This window comes from Ranitomeya variabilis, chromosome 1 (assembly GCF_051348905.1).
Source record: "Ranitomeya variabilis isolate aRanVar5 chromosome 1, aRanVar5.hap1, whole genome shotgun sequence".
NCBI lineage: Eukaryota > Metazoa > Chordata > Amphibia > Anura > Dendrobatidae > Ranitomeya > Ranitomeya variabilis.
Genome location: NC_135232.1, coordinates 710,865,581 through 710,885,339, shown reverse-complemented (window position 1 = coordinate 710,885,339; position 19,759 = coordinate 710,865,581). Strand labels below are relative to the sequence as shown.

Sequence of the window (19,759 nt, the reverse complement as noted above, 5' to 3'; positions counted from 1 at the left end):
GTCAGTGAATGGAAACATACTACAGCTCGTTTCCTACTTCTGCAATGCTGAAATTTATTACAGAGCATCAGTCAAGGCAATGACATCCACAGCACAAATCCTTCTCCTACCCAGGACTCCAGGCTTTTGCCTGCACTGATACACTGTAACAAACTGCGCAGGTAAGGTCAGGTTTTCAGCCCTGGGATGCAATCTGTTCACTAACAGCAAGCAGAAATCTTATGGTGTAAAAGATGATTAATAATAATGTTACAAGAAATAACAAGAGATACTTTATTTATTTTTTTTAAATTGTGACCCCCAGCAACCTAACAATTATCGCCTATGTGGTGGTGGGTGATCATTTTTGTAGACGGGAGACCCCTTTAATAACTGCATGTCGTTTTTTTGCCGTTCCTGTCAGACACCCCTACGTCGGCCTCTTCCTGGCCTGATATGGCTGACAACAGAGAACAAAATATTACATTCACCTGCACTGCAAATGGAGAGGAAAACAGATATAATACATGGACAAGGTTGTGTAAATGTTTCAGCGCTCAGAATCCCCAGTACACCGTTACTATAGAAACCGAATACTGGCATTTCTTTGATTAAATCTGATGTCCGCCGGAGGATGAGAGGAGTAGTTGTGAGCGGAATGTAAAACATTCTTAGAATTCCCCTTTATCCATCAAACATGAACATAATACAGGATAGAGACGCTGGCTCTGTTCACAAGAGCGTCATGGCTCCCACTTATAACAGGTACTGGGGTCCATTTGGGTTTCGGACAGGTGTGAACTGAGCCTATGGGCGTCATTATAGAAGGCCATCACCCAGCTCTCCCAGAGGTCTGAATGATTTCAGAGATTGTACAAGACTTGTATAATTGATGACCTTTCCATAGGCTAGGACATTGTTAAATTGGTGGGGGCCTAGTCTGGCATTCGAGACCCCCACTGTTCAGCAGAAACCAGAGAGGCATGGCTCGGTGCAGGGCCGGACTGGCCATTTGGCAATTCTGGCAAATGCCAGAAGGGCCTGTCTGGTTGTGGGCTGCCTTGCTGCTGCATTGTTAACAAAATCTGTGTTATCAGGACACCCATACTGTTAAGAGTTGTGACGGAGCACAAAGTCGCTGACTCCTTTACTTACCCAGCAGGCCACGGGTATCATGAGACATATTGGTCTTGTAGTAAATCTTGTTTTCCCTCTATCCAGGGTAATATTAGTAATATATCCCATCTGGTGCTTGGTGACGAGGACAGCATGGGCCTGTGTGATTTCAAATGCCAGGGCTGAATTTCAGCCCCAGTCCGTACCTGGCTCGGTGTATCATGTAGTGGTGGCTGCTCCTGGTACTGCAGCTCAGATTGCATTCACTTCAATAGGAGCTGAGCTGCAGTACGGAGAACGGCCACTACACTGTACACGGAGCTGAGCTGCAGTACTGAGAATGGCCACTACACTGTACACAGAGCTGAGCTGCAGCACTGAGAATGGCCACTACACTGTGCATAGAGCTGAGCTGCAGCGCTGAGAACGGCCACTACACTGTGCACAGAGCTGAGCTGCAGTACTGAGAACGGCCACTACACTGTGCATAGAGCTGAGCTGCAGTACTGAGAAAGGCCACTACACTACACGGAGCTGAGCTGCAGTACTGAGAACGGCCACTACACTGTGCATAGAGCTGAGCTGCAGTACTGAGAATGGCCACTACACTGTACACGGAGCTGAGCTGCAGTACTGAGAATGGCCACTACACTGTGCACGGAGCTGAGCTGCAGTACTGAGAATGGCCACTACACTGTACACGGAGCTGAGCTGCAGTACTGAGAACGGCCACTACACTGTACACGGAGCTGAGCTGCAGTACTGAGAACGGCCACTACACTGTACACGGAGCTGAGCTGCAGTACTGAGAATGGCCACTACACTGTACACGGAGCTGAGCTGCAGCGCTGAGAATGGCCACTACACTGTGCACGGAGCTGAGCTGCAGTACTGAGAATGGCCACTACACTGTGCACGGAGCTGAGCTGCAGCACTGAGAACGGCCACTACACTGTACACGGAGCTGAGCTGCAGTACTGAGAATGGCCACTACACTGTGCACTGAGCTGAGCTGCAGTACTGAGAATGGCCACTACACTACACGGAGCTGAGCTGCAGTACTGAGAATGGCCACTACACTACACGGAGCTGAGCTGCAGTACTGAGAACGGCCACTACACTGCACAGAGCTGAGCTGCAGTACTGAGAATGGCCACTACACTGTACACGGAGCTGAGCTGCAGTACTGAGAATGGCCACTACACTGCACGGAGCTGAGCTGAGCTGCAGTACTGAGAACGGCCACTACACTGTGCACGGAGCTGAGCTGCAGTACTGAGAACGGCCACTACACTGTGCACGGAGCTGAGCTGCAGTACAGACTATGGCCACTACACTGTACACGGAGCTGAGCTGCAGTACTGAGAACGGCCACTACACTGTGCACGGAGCTGAGCTGCAGTACTGAGAATGGCCACTACACTGTACACGGAGCTGAGCTGCAGTACTGAGAATGGCCACTACACTACACGGAGCTGAGCTGCAGTACTGAGAATGGCCACTTAGTGTTGAGCATTCCGATGCTGCAAGTATCGGGTATCGGCCGATACTTGCTGTATCGGAATTCCGATACCGAGATCCGATATTTTTGTGATATCGGGTATCGGTATCGAAACAACATTAATGTAAAAATGTGTAAAAGAGAGAATTAAAATAAAAAATATTGCTATACTCACCTCTCCGACGCAGCCTGCACCTTACCGAGGGAAGCGGCAGCGTTCTTTGTTTAAAATTCGCGCTTTTCTTTCCTTTACGTGAGTCCCGGCTTGTGATTGGTTGCGTGCCGCCCATGTGACCGGGACGCAACCAATCACAGCAAGCCGTGACGTAATTTCAGGTCCTTAAGGATTTTAAAATTACATCCCGGCTTTGTGATTGGTTGCGTCGCAGTCACATGGGAGACGCAACCAATCACAAGCCGTGACGTCACGGGAGGCTGGACACGCGCGCATTTTAAAATGGGCGCGTGTCCAGCCTCCCGTGACGTCCCGGCTTGTGATTGGTTGCGCCGCGATCAACCAATCACAAGCCGGGAGGCTGGACACACGCGCATTTTAAATGTGATTGGTTGCGCCGCGGTCAACCAATCACAAGCCGGGACGTCACGGGAGGCTGGACACGCGCCCATTTTAAAAAGCGCGCGTGTCCAGCCTCCCGTGACGTCACGGCTTGTGATTGGTTAATGGCGGCCATGTTGCCGGGACGCGGACCAATCACAGCAAGCCGTGACGTAATTTCGTCACGGCTTGCTGTGATTGGTCCGCGTCCCGGCAACATGGCCGCCCTGACCAATCACAAGCTGGGACTTCACGTAACCAAGTAAAAGCGCGAATTTTAAACAAACAACGCTGCCGGTTCCCTCGCTGAGGTCCAGGCTGCGTCGGAGGGTGAGTATAGCGATATTTTTTATTTTAGTTCTTTCTTTTACACATTTATATGGATCCCAGGGCCTGAAGGAGAGTTTCCTCTCCTTCAGACCCTGGGAACCATCAGGAATACCGTCCGATACTTGAGTCCCATTGACTTGTATTGGTATCGGGTATCGGTATCGGATTGGATCCGATACTTTGCTGGTATCGGCCGATACTTTCAAGTATCGGACGGTATCGCTCAACACTATGGCCACTACATTACACGGAGCTGAGCTGCAGTACTGAGAACGGCCACTACACTGTACACGGAGCTGAGCTGCAGTACTGAGAACGGCCACTACACTGTGCACAGAGCTGAGCTGCAGTACTGAGAATGGCCACTACACTGTGCACGGAGCCGAGCTGCAGTACTGAGAATGGCCACACAGAGCTGAGCTGCAGTATATAGGACAGCCTCTACACAGTGCATGGACCTCAGCTGTACTATTGAGAACGGCCACTACATGGTGCTGTAATATCAAAATATCAAAGACTTCCAAACAGAAAACATGTTTGTACAGATTATTATTATTACTATTTATATAGCACCATTGATTCCATGGTGCTGTACATGGAGCACCCATATTATATATATATATATATACAGTACAGACCAAAAGTTTGGACACACCTCAAATATTTTTCTGTATTTTCATGACTATGAAAATTGTACATTCACACTGAAGGCATCAAAACTATGAATTAACACGTGGAATTATATACTTAACAAAAAAGTGTGAAACAACTGAAATTATCTCTTATATTTTAGGTTCTTCAAAGTAGCCACCTTTTGCTTTGATGACTGCTTGCACACTCTTGGCATTCTCTTGATGAGCTTCAAGAGGTAGTCACCGGAAAATATATAAGTCATGAAAACACACACACGCACGCACACACACACACACACACTCTTCCAAATTATTATGCAAATGATATTTTCCTCGGATTTTCCTAAATGGTCAGTGCAATTGACAGTCAGTCTAATAAAAGTCATCACCCGTTAGAGAATACATCGAATTTTATTGAAGAAACCTCCCAATGATAACAGTATAATCTCCAAAATGAAGAAAAACTCAAAATGCACTGGTCCTAATTATTAGGCACAGTAGAATTTCTAAACATTTGATCTGTTTTAACCCCTTCACCCCAAAGCCTGTTTTCACCTAAGTGACAGGGCCAATTTTTACAATTCTGACCACTGTCACTTTATGAGGTCATAACTCTAAAACGCTTCAACGGATCCTGGTGATTCTGACATTGTTTTCTCGTGACATATTGTACTTCATGATAGTGGTAAAACTTCTTCGATATGACTTGCATTTATTTGTGAAAAAAAAAAAAATTTGTCGAAAATTATGAAAATTTTGCAATTTTCAAACTTTTAGTTTTTATGCCCTTAAATTAGAGAGTTATATCTCATAATATAGTTAATAAACAACATTTACCACATGTCTGCTTTACATCAGCACAATTTTGGAAACATAATTTTTTTGTTAGGGAGTTATAAGGGTTAAAAGTTGACCAGTGATTTCTCATTTTTGCAACAAAATTTGCAAAACCATTTTTTTTACGGACCACCTCACACTTGAAGTGACTTTGAGGGGTCTATATGACAGAAAATGCCCAAAAGTGACACCATTCTAAAAACTGCACCCCTCAAGGTACTCAAAACCATATTCAAAAAGTTTATTAACCCTTCAGGTGCTTCACAGGAATTTTTGGAATGTTAAAAAAAAAATTGAACATTCAACTTTTTTTTCACAAAATTTTTACTTCAGATCCAATTTGTTTTATTTTACCAAGGGTAACAGGAGAAATTGGACCAAAAAAGTCGTTGTACAATTTGTCCTGAGTACGCTGATACCCCACATGTTGGGGTAAACCATTGATTGGGCACATGGCAGAGCTCGGAAGGGAAGGAGCGCCATTTGACTTTTCAATGCAAGATTTGCTGGAATTGAGATCGGAACCCATGTCGCAATTGGAGTGCCCCTGATGTGCCTAAACAGTGGAAACCCCCACAAGTGACACCATTTTGGAAAGTAGACCCTCTAAGGAACTAATCTAGATGTGCGGTGAGCACTTTGAACCTCCAAGTGCTTCACAGAAGTTTATAATGTAGAGCCGTAAAAAAAAAATCATATTAATTTTCACAAAAAATGATCTTTTTGCCCCAAATTTTTTATTTTCCCAAGGGTAACAGGATAAATTGGACCGCAAAATTTGTTGTGCAATTTGTCCTGAGTATGCTGATATTTCATATATGGGGATAAACCACTGTTTGGGCGCATGGCAGAGCTCAGAAGGGAAGGAGCGCCATTTGACTTTTCAATGCAAAATTGGCTGGAATTGAGATCGGAACCCATGTCGTGTTTGGAGAGCCCCTGACGTGCCTAAACAGTGGAAACCCCCACAAGTGACACCATTTTGGAAAGAAGACCCCCTAAGGAACTTATCTAGATGTGTGGTGAGCACTTTTAACCCCCAATTGTTTCACTAAAGTTTAGAATGTAGCGCTGTGAAAATTAAAAAATCATTTTTTCTTTCCACAAAATGATGTTTCAGCCCGCAATTTTTTTTTCCCAAGGGTAACAGGAGAAATTGGACCACAAAAGTTATTGTCCAATTTGTCCTGAGTACGCTGATACCCCATACATTGGGCGGAACCACTGTTTGGGCGCACGGCAGAGCTCGGAAGGGAAGGAGCGCCGTTTGAAATGCAGACTTAGATGGATTGGTCTGCAGGTGTCATGTTGCATTTGCAGAGCCCCTGATGTACCTAAACAGTAGAAACCCCCCACAAGTGACCCCATATTGGAAACTAGACCCCCCAGGGAACTTATCTAGATGTGTTGTGAGAACTTTGAACCAACTAGTGTTTCACTACAGTTTATCACGCAGAGCCGCGAAAATAAAAAATATTTTTTTTTCCACAAAAATGATATTTTAGCCTCCACGTTTTTATTTTCCCAAGGGTAACAGGAGAAATTGGACAACAAAAGTTATTTTCCATTTTGTCCTGAGTACGCTGATACCCCATACATTGGGGGGAACCACTGTTTGGGCGCACGGCAGAGCTCGGAAGGGAAGGAGCGCCGTTTGAATTGCAGACTTAAATGGATTGGTCTGCAGGCGTCATGTTGCATTTGCAAAGCCCCTGATGTACTCAAACAGTAGAAACCCCCCACAAGTGACCCCATATTGGAAACTAGACCCCCCCAGGGAACCTATCTAGATGTGTTGTGAGAACTTTGAACCAACAAGTGTTTCACTACAGTTTATCTCGCAGAGCCGCGAAAATAAAAAAAATTTTTTTTCCACGAAAATGATATTTTAGCCCCCACGTTTTTATTTTCCCAAGGGTAACAGGACAAATTGGACCCCAAAAGTTGTTGTCCAACTTGTCCTGAGAACGCTGATACCCCATATGTTGGGGGGAACCACTGTTTGGGCGCACAGGAGAACTCGGAAGGGAAGGAGCACTGTTTTAGTTTTTCAAAGCAGAATTGGCTGGAATTGAGATCGGACGCCATGTCGCGTTTGGAGAGCCCCTGATGTGCCTAAACAGTGAAAACTCCCCAATTCTAACTGAAACCCTAACCCCAACCCTAACCCCAGCCCTAACCCTAGCCCTAACCCCAACCCTAGCCCTAACCCTACTTTCACACTAGCGTTTATTTGCATACGTCGCAATGCGTAGTTTTGGCGAAAAAACGCATCCTGCAAAGTCATCTGCAGGATGCGTTTTTTCCCCATAGACTAACATTAGCGACGCATTGTGACGTATTGACACACGTCGCAACCGTCGTGCGACGATTGCGTCGTGTTGTGGCGGACCGCCGGCAGCAAAAAACGTTACATGTAACTTTTTTTGTGCCGACGGTCCACCATTTCCGACCGCGCATGCGCGGCTGGAACTCCGCCCCCACCTCCCCGCACCTCACAATGGGGCAGCGGATGCGTGGAAAAACAGCATCCGCTGCCCCCGTTGTGCGGCGCTTGCACAGTATGCGTCGGTATGTCGGGCCGACGCAGCGCGACAGCCCCGTACCGACGCTAGTATGAAAGTAGCCTAACAGGAAAATGGAAATAAATATATTTTTTAAAATTTTATTATTTTTCCCTAACTAAGGGGGTGATGAAGGGGGATTTGATTTACTTTTATAGCGTTTTTTAGCTGATTTTTATGGTTGGCAGCCGTCACACACTAAAAGACGCTTTTTATTGCAAAAAATAGTTTTTGCATCACCACATTTTGAGAGCTATAATTTTTCCATATTTTGGTCCACAGAGTCATGTGAGATCTTGTTTTTTGCGGGACGAGTTGCCGTTTTTATTGGTACCATTTTTGGGCACATGACATTTTTTGATCGCTTTTTATTCCGATTTTTGGGAGGCGGAATGAACAAAAACCAGCAATTCCTGAAATTCTTTTAGGGGGGGCGTTTATACCGTTCCGCGTTTGGTAAAAAGGATAAAGCAGTTTTATTCTTCAGGTCAGTGCGATTACAGCGATACCTCATTTATGTAATTTTTTTATGTTTTGGCGCTTTTACACAATAAAAACTATTTTATATAAAAAAAATTATTGTTTTTGCATCGCTTTATTCTGAGAGCTATAACTTTTTTATTTTTCTGCTGATGATGCTGTATGGCAGCTTTTTTTTTTGTGGGACAAGATGACGTTTTCAGCGGTATCATGGTTATTTATATCCGTCTTTTTGATCGCGTGTTATTCCACTTTTTGTTTGGCGGTATGAGAATAAAGCGTTGTTTTTTGCCTCGTTTTTTTTTTTTTACGGTGTTCACTGAAGGGGTTAACTAGCGATATAGTTTTATAGGTGGGGTCGTTACGGACGCGGCGATACCAAATATGTGTACTTTTAGGCTATGTCTCCACGTTCAGGATGGCCGGCGGTATCGCCGCAGCGGCGAAGCCGCTCGGCGCTAAGCCCCGCCCCCTTTCTGGGACGCGATCATGCCGGATGTGTTAACTCTTCACATCCGGGATGATCGCTCTCTCCCATAGGGCCCTGTGATATGCCTTGCGGGGACGCTGCGTCCCCGCAAGGTGTACGGACATGCTGCGATCTGAAAAGACGCGCAGCATGTCCGGAGTCGCAGGCCCGCCGCGTGCGGGTTTCCACGCATAGTTGAGGGGATTTTATGAAATCCCGTCTCCACTATGCTGGAACATCTGGACGCTGCGTCAAACGTCAAACAAGCAGCGTTTCCTGACCGTGGAAACATACCCTAATTGTGTGATTTTTTTTTAATTTAGATAAAGAAATGTATTCATGGGAATATTTTTTTTTTTTCTTTATTTAGGAATTCTTTTTTTCTTTTTTTTTTTTTTACACATGTGGAAATTTTTTTTTTTACTTTTTTACTTTGTCCCAGGGGGGGACATCACAGATCGGTGATCTGACAGTGTGCACAGCACTCTGTCAGATCATCGATCTGACAGGCACATTGCAGAGGCTTGCCGGCGCGTGCTATGAGGAATTCTCATCTCATGACCCGGAAGGAGTCCCGCGGCCATCTTGGATCCGGGGACTCCTTCCAGGTCACCGGAGCAGCGCGATCTCATCGCGCTGCTCCGGTGGGAGAGCGCAGGGAGCCCCCGTCCCTGCGCGATCCCCCTCTATGCCGCTGTCACTATTGACAGCGGCATCAGAGGGGTTAAATGCCCGCGATCGGCGATAGCGCCGATCGTGGGCATTGCTGCGGGGTGTCAGCTGTCATATACAGCTGACACCCGCACCCGATCACCGCGGCGCTCAGCGTGAGACCGCGGTGATCGGGGCGCCGTACTAGTACTGCGGCTGGCACTAATGCAGTGCCGACAGCGCAGAACTAGTACGGCGCATGTCGGGAAGGGGTTAAAGAACTGAAAATGCTCATTTGTGGAATTTGCAGCATTAGGAGGTCACATTCACTGAACAAAAAAGCTATTTAACTCCAAAACATCCTAACGGGCCAAGTTACATGGTAACATAGGACCCTTCTTTGATATCACCTTCACAATTCTTGCATCCATTGACCTTGTGAGTTTTTGGAGAGTTTCTGCTTGTATTTCTTTGCATGAAGTCAGAATAGCCTCCCAGAGCTGCTTTTTTGATGTGAACTGCCTCCCACACTCCTAGATCTTTTGCTTGATGATACTCCAAGGGTTCTCTATAGGGTTGAGGTCAGGGGAAGATGGTGGCCACACCATGAGTTTATCTCCTTTTATGCCCATAGCAGCCAATGACTAAGAGGTATTCTTTGCAGCATGAGATGGTGTATTGTCATGCATGAAGATGATTTTGCTCCTGAAGGCACGTTTCTGCTTTTTATACCATGGAAGAAAGTTGTCAGTCAGAAACTCTATATACTTTGTAGAGGTAATTTTCACACCTTCAGGAACCTTAAAGGGCCCTACCAGCTGTTTCTCCATGATTCCGGCTTAAAACATGACTCCTCCACCTCCTTGCTGACGTCGCAGCCTTGTTGGGACATGGTGGCCATCCACCAACCATCCACTACTCCATCCATCTGGACCATCCAGGGTTGCTCGACACTCATCAGTAAACAAGACTGTTTGAAAATTATTCTTCATGTATGCCTGGGCCCACTGCAACCGTTTCTGCTTGTGAACACTGTTTAGGGGTTGCCGAATAGTAAGTTTATGCACCACAGCAAGCCTTTGAAGGATCCTACACCTTGAGGTTCGAGGGACTCCAGAGGCACCAGCAGCTTCAAATATCTGTTTGCTGCTTTGTAATGGTATTTTGGCAGCTGCTCTCTTAATCCAATTAATTTGTCTGGCAGAAACCTTCCTCACTATGCCTTTATCTGCATGAACTCTGTGCTCTGTTTCAGTCACAAATCTCTTCACAGTATGATGATCACTCTTACGTTTTCGTGAAATATGTAATGTTTTCATACCTTGTCCAAGGCATTGCACTATTTCATGCTTTTCTGCAGCAGAGAGATCCTTTTTATTTCCCATATTGCTTGAAACCTGAGGCCTGCTTAATAATGCGGAACATCATATTTAAGTAGCTTTCCTTCAATTAGAATCACCTGGAAAACTAATTATCATATGTGTTTAAGATTGATTTCAGTGATCCATTGAGACACAATGCCATCCACGAGTTTATTTGAAAAACAAAACAAATCTTTATGACACTTAAATCCAGTTTGCATAATAATTTGGAACATGTATACATACATATACATTATATATATATATATATATATATTGTTGCTCCTGGGATCTGTTGTAGCCATTCTTCCAACTTAGGGGTCACTGCTCCACGTACCTCTAGCACCACTGGAATCACTGTTGCCTTCGCCTTCTACATCTTCTCCAGTTCTCCTTTGAGGCCCTGGTATTTCTCCAGCTTCTCATATTCCTTCTTTCTGATGTTGCGGTCACTTGGCACTGCCGCATCTAATATCATTGCTGCCTTCTGATCCTTGTCTACTATCACAATGTCTGGTTGGTTAACCTACACCTGCTTATCCATCTGGATCTTGAAGTCCCAGAGGATTTTATCCCTTTCATTCTCCAACACTTTTTCTGGGATCTGCCACCTGGACTTAGCCCAGATTAGCAGATCACAGACATGGCACAAAACTACAGTCATTTCAAATGACAGCTTTCTGGCTTTAAGAAACACTAAAAGAAATCAAGAAGAAAAAATGTTGTAGTCAGTAATGGTTACTTTTTTAGAACAAGCAGAGGAAAAAAAATTATGGACTCACTCAAATATGTGGGAAAAAATTATGGAATCACCCTCTAAATTTTAATTCCCAAAAATAACACCTGCATCAAATTAGATCTGCTCATTAGTCTGCATCTAAAAAGGAGTGATCACACCTTGGAGAGCTGTTACACTAAGTGGACTGGCGTGAATCATGGCTCCAGCACCAGAGATGTCAATTGAAACAAAGGAGAGGATTATCAAACTCTTAGAAGAGGGTAAATCATCACGCAATGGTGCAAAAGATGTTGGTTGTTCACAGTCAGCTGTGTCTAAAATCTGGACCAAATACAAACAACATGAGAAGGTTGTTAAAGGCAAACATACTGGTAGACCAAGAAAGACATCAAAGCGTCAAGACCGGAAACTTAAAAGCAATATGTCTCCAAAACAGGAAATGCACAACAAAACAAATGAGGAACGAATGGCTGGAAAGTGAAGAAGTGAAGTCAACGTCTGTGACCAAACTGTAAGAAACCGCCTAAAGGAAATGGAATTTACATACAGAAAAGCTAAACAAAAGCCATCATTAACACCTAAACAGAAAAAAACAAGGTTACAATGGGCTAAGGAAAAGCAATTGTGGACGGTAGATGACTGGATGAAAGTCATATTCAGGGATGAATGGTGAATCTGCATTGGGAAAGGTGATGATGCAGGAACTTTTGTTTGGTGCCGTTCCAATGAGATTTATAAAGATGACTGCCTGAAGAGAACATGCAAATTTCCACAGTAATTGATGATATGGGGCTGCATGTCAGGTAAAGGCACTGGGGAGATGTCTATCATTACATCTTCAATAAATGCAAAAGTTTATGTTGAGATTTTGGACACTTTTCTTATCCCATCAATTGAAAGGATGTTTGGGGATGATAAAATCATTTTTCAAGATGATAATGCATCCTGCCATAGAGCAAAAACTGTGAAAACATTTCTTGAAAAAACACACATAAGGTCAATGTCATGGCCTGAAAATAGTCCGGATCTCAATCCAATTGAAAATCTTTGGTGGAAGTTGAAGAAAATGGTCCATGACAAGACTCCAACCTGCAAAGCTGATCTGGCAACAGCAATCAGAGAAAGTTGGAGCCAGATTGATGAAGAGTACTGTTTGACACTCATTAAGTCCATGCCTCAGAGACTGCAAGCTGTTATAAAAGCCAGAGGTGGTGCAACAAAATACTAGTGATGTTTTGGAGTGTTTTTTGTTTGTTTGTTTTTCATGATTCCATAATTTTTTCCCACATAAAAATAATTGAGTGAGTCCATAATTTTTTCCCTATGTTTGGTTAAAAAAGTAACCATTACTGACTACCACATTTTTTGTTCTTGATTTCTTTTAGTGTTTCTTAAAGCCAGAAAGTTGCCATTTGAAATTACTTTAGTTTTGTGCCATGTCTGTGATCTGCTTTTTTCCTACAAAATTAAACAACTGTATGAACATCCTCCAAGGCCGGTGATTCCATAATTTTGCCAGGGGTTGTACAATTCCCGCTACTTGGTTGTGGCCTTCGGTATACGCTATTCCTGCTTGCATTTTGCATCCTGCCACTATGTGTTGGATGGTTTGTTTCTGGGGTTTCTTTGCATAGTCTGCACCTTGGGTCTTGTCTTGTGTGGTAGATTCCTGCTTCTATGGATCTGGTACTTAGTGCTTGCTCTTGTGCCGCTATGATTAGTGCTTCTGTGCTGTCTCGGAATCCCGCTTTCTCCGGCCATTGGTAGGATTTCTCCATGTCAGCCACCTCCATTATCGGTCGATGGTACATCCCATGCAGCGGCTTGTCTTGCCATGGTGCTTCATGTTCCTGTTCTTCCTTCCAGATCTGTTGTTGCTGCCTTAGGCTTTATATTAGCATCTCATCTTTTGGTGCCATTTTCCTGATGTATTCCTGGATACTCCTTGTTTCATCTGTGATGGTGGCTTGGATGTTTATCAGGCCTCGACCACCCTCCTTTCTGTTGGTATACAATCTTTGAGTGTTACCTCCATATAATGTGGAGCTTTTATGTCTTCACACCTGCAGCTTCCATCTCTTTTGGCCAGCATACTATGCCAGCAGGGTGTCTGATAACTGGCAGGGCATATGTATTGATGGTGCGGATTTTATTCTTCCCATTGAGCTGGCTCTTCAGGACCTGCTAGCAATTCCACTCCATCAGTCTTGACTACCTTGCCTCTCTTTATTACCAACCGGCCGCGCTTCTCCAGTCCGAAGAACATCCCGATGTCTTTGCTGTAGATCCTTGTCAGGTGGATCAGTGAATTGATGTCTCATTCGTTTTTCGCAAACAGCTTGAATATCATCCAAGTAGAGGAGGTGGCTGATGGTGCTTCCACTCTTGCACTTGTATCCATATCCAGACTCTGTAATTATCTGACTGAGGGGGTTCAAGCCTATGCAGAACAGCGAGAGAGAGAGACCGGTTTTAATCACAGCAGGAGCCTGTTGTTTCTCTATTTTAGGACAATTGTCCATATTTCTTCTGGGTGTGAATTCCTGTTTTTACATTTTTATATTGATTTTTATTGTTCCATCATTGTTCTGCTATCTCAATATCACCTGATCCTAATAAAACATCTCTTTACTCATTATTGTTTTTTCCTTTCTTTCTTCCCCATGTATTTTCACCAACTGTCCCTTTAGCAAACACAGTCCAGTCCCTTGGGTTCTACTATGTACAATATTGGTAGCATTTTACTTGCTTATTACCCAAAGACACTTTTTCTTTGTTCCCTTGTCTTATGTTCTTATCTGCCCACATAATTGTAGACTGTCAGTCCATATCATATTTGGTTAGGTTCCCAGCAACTAGGATCGCCTTGTTGCGGCTGCTGGGCATACATGTATTGGCCAATTTATGCACAAAGAATTCTAATTTTTTCTGTTTTTCTAGAGCAGTAATGCAATTCATATTTCAGATATTTCATGTTTGCATGCTATAGTGCTACAGAATGCAGCTTTATGTATTATTATTACACGGTGCTGAGCTGTAGTACTGAGAACGGCCACAAATCAATGCATTGATATTAACCAAAGTCCTGGCCAATCCCTTCAAATCTGCCAACTAGACAGATGTGGCATTCAGGAATCCAGGTTGGGTGTGATTTCTATCAGTATTGGTGCTATTGATTTCATTCCAAAGTACCCGCCACTACGTCTCCATCTAGTGCTGCCCTCTGGGTTTCATGCCAGGTATTGCACAGTAGGGGTCCATCCATAGGTGACATCTGCACCAAATTGTGTGAACCTACACAACCCAATAGCCTATGCAATCTTCGATAGTAAGGGGTAGGACAACACCCAGGAAGCGTCCAGTTGTATAGGAATGATGGGAGATTGCAGACCAATTCTCTACAGTCTCGGCAGCAGTTGGGGGGAGGGGGGCTTGGAGTAAAACCGCTGGTTCATACGAGGTTAGACTATGAGCAGACAGCTGTTAATCGGGTTTTGCAGCCGCCTATAGTTCTCCCCATTCAGCGAGGATACAATTTTAGGATGAGTGTCCATCAGAATAAATATCTGCATTAGAGGGACGTGTAACAGGATTATTCTCCAGTATAAGTCCTGTGCCGCAGACTGATCTTTTCTCTGCTTCTTAGTGAATTACAATGAGGTTTTGTTCCGCGGTAATACAGAGGATTAGGCAGCGGATACGTCCGTCCTCCATGTTCTCCGGGCTTGTTACATCAGCAGCAGTTTAATGGAAGATGGATGTTCCTATTAGCGGATGCAGAAGTTGCAGACACATCTGGGCTCTGGTGGCCGAGCGTGGGGGCATAGAGTGGGCCAGTGTCTGGGGTCCCCCCAACTCTGCCCAGGTGCAACATGCACTGTACACTATATGTATGGCGGATATGCCCCCTGCATGTATGGCGCGGGCTCAGGAGCCGTGTTATACAGCCTAAGGCGATATGCACACACACACTTATTTCAGGAGGCCTTCAGAGCGGGTCTATTCCACAAATGCCTGGAAAAAAGAATTGCTAAAAAACGCTCATAAGACGCTTCATTTCTACTCTAAAGCCACTTTGCTGTTCACATGTTCAGTCATTTAAGCATTTTTTTCTGCTTATGGGTAAGTTCACACTAGGCGTTTTTCATTCTGCAGCAAAACCTGATCTCTTGGCAGGAAAGAAACTGCAGAAAAAAAACACAACTTTTTCTTACGTTTTTTTTTTGTTGCTGCGGTTTTTGACATGGTAGATTTGCCCAGTGTGCATGCTGATAAAGTTTAGCGTTGAAAAAAAGTCAGTCAATAAAAATCAGGTTTTGGCACAAAAAAACGCAGCAAAATCTGATGCTTGTGTTTTTTCATCACCCATTCATTTCAATGGGTGAAAAACGCTGAAAGAATTACATGCTCCATTGTGCAAAAAAATTAGAAAGCACGAAATACTGATTACAGAAAAACCAATGTCTGTGCAGGAGATTTCTGAAATCTCTTAAGGTACCATCACACTCAGCGACGCTGCGGCGATATAGACAACGAGCCGACCTAAACTAGATCTCTGCAGCGTCGCTGTTTAGGTCGCTGTAGAGACGTCAAACACAGCAACTCCAGAACGATGCAGGAGCGATCCAGTGACGTAACGGCGACTCACTTCTCGCTCTCGCTGGTTGTTAGCTCCATGTCAAACAGCCAGAGTGTACCGACTGGCTAGAAGGAGACGCTGCGACGCCCCCTATGCTCGTTGCTGGCGTCGTTGCTTTTGATGTCAAACATGACGATACACGCCGACCTGGCGACGAAATAAAGTTCTGGACTTCTAGCTCCGACCAGCGATATCACAGCGGGATCCAGATCGCTGCTGCGTGTCAAACACAACGAGATCGCTATCCAGGACGCTGCAACGTCACGGATTGTTGTCGTTCTCTTTGCAAAGTTGCTGAGTGTGACGGTACCTTTAGGCTTTGCTGGAACCGTAAAACGCAGCTGAAAATTTGCATTAAAAAACGCATTAAAAAAATGCCTAGTGCGAACTTAGCCTTAGGTTTTGAAAAACACCTGTTGGAAAAAATAAAAATAAATTCATGTCCCTTCTATCAGGCTTCCGCCCCAAACTAGGTGTTGTCCAATCAAAAGCCTGCAAAAAAAAAAGTTTCAAGAAATGAAAAACTCCAAAAAGGAGGAGCGTTTTCTGAAGCTTTTCACACTAGAAAAGTTGTAGTTTTTGACCATTGTATAAAACCCCCCCAAAACCTCTGTGTGCACACATTCAAAGGCTATGATCACACTACGGTTTCTTTCAGGCATTTTTCTGCTCCACTACAAAAAGGCGTTAAAAAAACAGTCAAAATAATCTGTCTATTCATTACTGCTCACTCTTCGAAAGTTCTGTTTTTTAGTATCTTTTAAATGCTTCAGACTTTTACAAAAAATGGTTAAAATAAGTAACGTCCATTCTCCGCTAGGATGCCGCTCCATACTTTACAAATCAAATCAATGGGAGGGCTTAGGCTATGTGCACACGTTGCGGATTTGCCTGCGGATCCACAGCGGATTTGACTGGAAACGTATGGAAAACCAATTCCGCAGTGCGCATATTGCGGAAAATACCGCACGGAAACACTGCGTTGTATTTTCTGCAGCATGTCAATTCTTTGTGCGGATTCCGCAGCGGTTTACACCTGCTCCTCAATAGGAATCCGCAGGTGTAAAACCGCAGGTGAAATCCACACAAAAAACGTGGTAAATCCGGGATATATCCACAGGTAAAACACAGTGCGTGTTACCAGCAGATTTTTCAAATACGGTGCGGAAAAATCCGCACACGAATCCGCAACGTGTGCACATAGCCTAAGAGGGCCATAAGACGCCCGAATATCTGTTGGAGATTTTAGTAAGTGATACAGGTGTGGGGGAGAAAACATGGTCTGTGCCCCCCCCCCCAGTGAAGGAGCGCCCTCCCATGACTGTATGTGCACGTGGCAGATTTTTCAGCATTTTTTACCCATGTGACCGAACTTGATATCTAAGCGATTTCCTGATCTATCAGAGCACAGGACCTACACTACTCTCTGTGATAAGTCCACCATGTACAAAGCTGCTTTTGTCAGCGGCAGGGCTGACATGGTGAGAGTTGGCAGATTTGCAGGGCCGGATAATTCCAGACGTAATGATGTGATAGGAGAATGCTGGAGACATCATGTGCTCATAATCTGCTAGTGACCTTGATTTTAGCCGGCGTCCGGTCTGTCAGATAGTTTGTTGGAAAAATCCACAACTGACAGCAGAAACCCATGGGGAGAGGGCAGTTACAGAACTGGTACATGGACCTTTTGGGCTTTGTCGGGTACAAGGACCCAAGTGCAACTGAAACCCTTGCATGACATAAATTGACCTGCTGGACCTGAGCTGTCACATGTGCCACCATGGCTTCTCCTAGAGCTACCAGATAAATTAACAATTGTCCGTATGCCATCCGTGTGCCCTGTAAGGCCGGTTTCACACGTCAGTGGCTCCGGTACGTGAGGTGACAGTTTCCTCACGTACCGGAGACACTGACACACGTAGACACATAAAAATCAATGCATCTGTTCAGATGTCATTGATTTTTTGCGGACCGTGTCTCCGTGTGCCAAACACGGAGACATGTCAGTGTTCGTGGGAGCGCACGTTTTACACGGACCCAATAGAGTCAATGGGTCCGCGTAAAACACGGACCTCACACGGACATTCTCCGTCTGGGGTCCGTGTGCGTGCAGGAGACAGCGCTACAGTAAGCGCTGTCCCCCCCACATGGTGCTGAAGCCGGTATTCATATCTTCCCTGTAGCAGCGTTTGCTATAGAGAAAATATGAAGAATAGTGTTAAAAATAAAGATCCATGTGTCCGCCGCCCCCCCACCCCCTGTGCGCCCCCCCGCTGGTCAGAAAATACTTACCCACTCCCTCGCTCCTTCCTGGTCTGGCCGCGCCTCCTACTGTATGCGGTCACGTGGGGCCGATCATTTACAATCATGAATAGTCGGCTCCGCCCCTATGGGAGGTGGAACCACATATTCATGACTGTAAATGATCGGCCCCACGTGACCGCATGCAGGAGAAGCCGCGGCCAGACCAGGAAGGAGCGACAGCCGACGGGGGACCCGGGTAAGTATTTTCTGACCAGCGGGGGGGGCGCACAGGGGGTGGGGGGGCGGCGGACACATAGATCTTTATTTTAAACACTATTCTTCATATTTTCTCTGCAGCAAACGCTACTGCAGAGAGGATATGAATCGCAGCTTCAGCACCATGCAGAGTGGGTACCACACGCTCCGTGTGGTACCCACTCGCCATACGGGCGGCACACATGTGCCGCAAGTATGGCCTCCGTGAGTTCCCAGGCACACGGACACGGATAACTCCGGTACCGATTTATTCCGGTACCGGAATTATCTGGACGTGTGGGACAGCCCTTAGATGCCTGTTGTTCACGTACGTGTTCTCCCATGGCATCTGTTAGACGCCGGTGAGACCACCAAGTATTCCCAGACGATTAAAGAAAATGCCGGCGGTAATTTTCCTGATGCAGTGTCACCGTCGGGTTTGTTGTCATTCTTGCAGTGGCCGCGCCGCCTCCGTCCTTCTCTATACTGTGAAATGTAAAGGTTGGGGCAATTTCCAAACCCTGAAGTAGTTTAAAGAAGTGACATAAGAGGGAATATGTGCACAATGTCATCTCATATTGCTGGGCACCAAGCTCACTTTATGGGGGGCTTTTTCCAGAATTTGCATAAGGCCGGTTTCACACGTCAGTGGCTCCGGTACGTGAGGTGACAGTTTCCTCACGTACCGGAGACACTGACACACGTAGACCCATAAAAATCAATGCATCTGTGCAGATGTCATTGATTTTTTGCTGACCGTGTCTCCGTGTGCCAAACACGGAGACATGTCAGTGTTCGTGGGAGCGCACGTTTTACACGGACCCAATAGAGTCAATGGGTCGGCGGACGGCGGACACATGGATCTTTATTTTAAACACTATTCTTCATATTTTCTCTACAGCAAACGTTGCTGCAGGGATGATATGAATCGCAGCTTCAGCACCATGCAGAGTGGGTACCACACGCTCTGTGTGGTACCCACTCGCCATACGGGCGGCACACGTGTGCCGCACGTATGGCCTCCGTGAGTTCCCAGGCACACGGACACGGATAACTCCGGTACCGATTTATTCCGGTACCGGAATTATCTGGACGTGTGGGACAGCCCTGAAACAGACGTTGTGGGAACATACCCTAATGGGCAGGAGAACCTTAGTGTTTCATCAGATTTGCGTAAAAGAACATGGATGAAACACTGATGGTAACAACGGACCCAAGGTCCAAAAACGGGTGAAAATTGGATCCATGATGAAAAAGTTAGAGAAACTAACGCAAAAAAAAAAACCAAAACACACGATCGTTTGAATGCAGCGTTATGCTTCTGCCAACTAAATTTGACTCTGCATTTTACCCTCATATAAGGGCACATGCTTGAGTGTATATAGCAGTGTTCCCCAACTCCGGTC

The 19,759-nt window shown here is 45.3% G+C and overlaps 1 protein-coding gene across 1 annotated transcript in view; it reads right to left on the bottom strand.

Annotated features, from left to right (window-relative positions):
• Nucleotides 1-19,759, bottom strand: part of ABHD12B (abhydrolase domain containing 12B) — a 46,036-nt gene that overhangs the window by 20,045 nt on the left and 6,232 nt on the right. The gene's annotated exons all lie outside the window — the stretch shown is intronic.